This window comes from Solea solea, chromosome 16, assembly GCF_958295425.1.
Source record: "Solea solea chromosome 16, fSolSol10.1, whole genome shotgun sequence".
In the NCBI taxonomy this organism is placed as follows: Eukaryota; Metazoa; Chordata; class Actinopteri; order Pleuronectiformes; family Soleidae; genus Solea; species Solea solea.
In genome coordinates this window covers 3,371,201-3,373,700 of record NC_081149.1, presented here as the reverse complement: position 1 = coordinate 3,373,700, position 2,500 = coordinate 3,371,201, and the positions used below count along the sequence as shown (strand labels likewise).

At 51.4% G+C, this 2,500-nt stretch overlaps 8 non-coding genes across 8 annotated transcripts in view; 4 read left to right on the top strand and 4 right to left on the bottom strand.

The window, feature by feature from the left end:
* The window catches only part of LOC131442822 (U2 spliceosomal RNA), a 193-nt gene extending 192 nt beyond the window's left edge, over nt 1 (top strand). The window contains exon 1 of the small nuclear RNA XR_009233382.1: nt 1. This exon is cut by the window's left edge and continues 192 nt beyond it. This is a non-coding gene — a small nuclear RNA (U2 spliceosomal RNA).
* Nucleotides 2-131: 130 nt separating this feature from the next.
* LOC131477015 (5S ribosomal RNA) lies at nt 132-250 on the bottom strand. The gene has a single exon (XR_009243370.1). It is a non-coding gene; the product is annotated as a 5S ribosomal RNA (ribosomal RNA).
* A 308-nt stretch (nt 251-558) lies between these two features.
* On the top strand, nt 559-751 carry LOC131442820 (U2 spliceosomal RNA). The gene has a single exon (XR_009233381.1). It is a non-coding gene; the product is annotated as a U2 spliceosomal RNA (small nuclear RNA).
* A 130-nt stretch (nt 752-881) lies between these two features.
* On the bottom strand, nt 882-1,000 carry LOC131477014 (5S ribosomal RNA). The gene has a single exon (XR_009243369.1). It is a non-coding gene; the product is annotated as a 5S ribosomal RNA (ribosomal RNA).
* A 308-nt stretch (nt 1,001-1,308) lies between these two features.
* Nucleotides 1,309-1,501, top strand: LOC131442819 (U2 spliceosomal RNA). The gene has a single exon (XR_009233380.1). It is a non-coding gene; the product is annotated as a U2 spliceosomal RNA (small nuclear RNA).
* Nucleotides 1,502-1,631: 130 nt separating this feature from the next.
* Nucleotides 1,632-1,750, bottom strand: LOC131477013 (5S ribosomal RNA). The gene has a single exon (XR_009243368.1). It is a non-coding gene; the product is annotated as a 5S ribosomal RNA (ribosomal RNA).
* Nucleotides 1,751-2,058: 308 nt separating this feature from the next.
* Nucleotides 2,059-2,251, top strand: LOC131442802 (U2 spliceosomal RNA). The gene has a single exon (XR_009233363.1). It is a non-coding gene; the product is annotated as a U2 spliceosomal RNA (small nuclear RNA).
* Nucleotides 2,252-2,381: 130 nt separating this feature from the next.
* Nucleotides 2,382-2,500, bottom strand: LOC131477012 (5S ribosomal RNA). The gene has a single exon (XR_009243367.1). It is a non-coding gene; the product is annotated as a 5S ribosomal RNA (ribosomal RNA).

The window sequence follows — 2,500 nt, the reverse complement described above, 5'->3', positions numbered from 1 at the left end:
CTCTTTTTTCTGTGAAAACCAAAGCAAGGCTGGAACTAGAAGGACGTTAACGTGTGCCTGTGCCCGTGCCCGTGCCCGTGCGTCAACGTCATTGCAAGCCCATGTTTCTTGTAAGGAAGCAGCCGTGTAAAAGCTTACAGCACCTGGTATTCCCAGGCGGTCTCCCATCCAAGTACTAACCAGGCCCGACCCTGCTTAGCTTCCGAGATCAGACGAGATCGGGCGTGCTCAGGGTGGTATGGCCGTAAGCCGACGGGCTGGGGACACAGACTCCTTTTATAGACTAGGCAAGGCCCCCTGCTCGTGGAGGAGCTCAAAGGTCAGCCTTTCGAACGTTCAAGAGTTTAAGTTGTTTTTGGTGGGCTTTGCTGTATGGCCGCGCCCTTTGAGTGTGTCAAATGTCAAGCAGCTGTCCGTCAAGGCTCAGAGGTGCACTTAGATCACCTTGGGGCGGAGGTGATCAGCAGCAGCCTTTGTTATGCGCACTTAAAAAACATGGCACCACAACAAGTAACTTGTGTGCCAAGATCTTGAGTTGGCCCCAGACACTTGTGGGCCATCGCTTCTCGGCCTTTTGGCTAAGATCAAGTGTAGTATCTGTTCTTATCAGTTCAATATCTGATATGTCCTCTATATGGGGATTAAATATGAAATGCATTTTTGAGCATTGGGAGGTGAAAACTGGGGCTTGCTCTCTTCACTCCTTGCATTGAGCTGGCATTGCAGTGCCACCAGGAACGGTGCACCATTCTCTTTTTTCTGTGAAAACCAAAGCAAGGCTGGAACTAGAAGGACGTTAACGTGTGCCTGTGCCCGTGCCCGTGCCCGTGCGTCAACGTCATTGCAAGCCCATGTTTCTTGTAAGGAAGCAGCCGTGTAAAAGCTTACAGCACCTGGTATTCCCAGGCGGTCTCCCATCCAAGTACTAACCAGGCCCGACCCTGCTTAGCTTCCGAGATCAGACGAGATCGGGCGTGCTCAGGGTGGTATGGCCGTAAGCCGACGGGCTGGGGACACAGACTCCTTTTATAGACTAGGCAAGGCCCCCTGCTCGTGGAGGAGCTCAAAGGTCAGCCTTTCGAACGTTCAAGAGTTTAAGTTGTTTTTGGTGGGCTTTGCTGTATGGCCGCGCCCTTTGAGTGTGTCAAATGTCAAGCAGCTGTCCGTCAAGGCTCAGAGGTGCACTTAGATCACCTTGGGGCGGAGGTGATCAGCAGCAGCCTTTGTTATGCGCACTTAAAAAACATGGCACCACAACAAGTAACTTGTGTGCCAAGATCTTGAGTTGGCCCCAGACACTTGTGGGCCATCGCTTCTCGGCCTTTTGGCTAAGATCAAGTGTAGTATCTGTTCTTATCAGTTCAATATCTGATATGTCCTCTATATGGGGATTAAATATGAAATGCATTTTTGAGCATTGGGAGGTGAAAACTGGGGCTTGCTCTCTTCACTCCTTGCATTGAGCTGGCATTGCAGTGCCACCAGGAACGGTGCACCATTCTCTTTTTTCTGTGAAAACCAAAGCAAGGCTGGAACTAGAAGGACGTTAACGTGTGCCTGTGCCCGTGCCCGTGCCCGTGCGTCAACGTCATTGCAAGCCCATGTTTCTTGTAAGGAAGCAGCCGTGTAAAAGCTTACAGCACCTGGTATTCCCAGGCGGTCTCCCATCCAAGTACTAACCAGGCCCGACCCTGCTTAGCTTCCGAGATCAGACGAGATCGGGCGTGCTCAGGGTGGTATGGCCGTAAGCCGACGGGCTGGGGACACAGACTCCTTTTATAGACTAGGCAAGGCCCCCTGCTCGTGGAGGAGCTCAAAGGTCAGCCTTTCGAACGTTCAAGAGTTTAAGTTGTTTTTGGTGGGCTTTGCTGTATGGCCGCGCCCTTTGAGTGTGTCAAATGTCAAGCAGCTGTCCGTCAAGGCTCAGAGGTGCACTTAGATCACCTTGGGGCGGAGGTGATCAGCAGCAGCCTTTGTTATGCGCACTTAAAAAACATGGCACCACAACAAGTAACTTGTGTGCCAAGATCTTGAGTTGGCCCCAGACACTTGTGGGCCATCGCTTCTCGGCCTTTTGGCTAAGATCAAGTGTAGTATCTGTTCTTATCAGTTTAATATCTGACATGTCCTCTATATGGAGATTCAATATTAAATGCATTTTTGAGCATTGGGAGGTGAAAACTGGGGCTTGCTCTCTTCACTCCTTGCATTGACCTGGCATTGCAGTGCCACCAGGAACGGTGCACCATTCTCTTTTTTCTGTGAAAACCAAAGCAAGGCTGGAACTAGAAGGACGTTAACGTGTGCCTGTGCCCGTGCCCGTGCCCGTGCGTCAACGTCATTGCAAGCCCATGTTTCTTGTAAGGAAGCAGCCGTGTAAAAGCTTACAGCACCTGGTATTCCCAGGCGGTCTCCCATCCAAGTACTAACCAGGCCCGACCCTGCTTAGCTTCCGAGATCAGACGAGATCGGGCGTGCTCAGGGTGGTATGGCCGTAAGC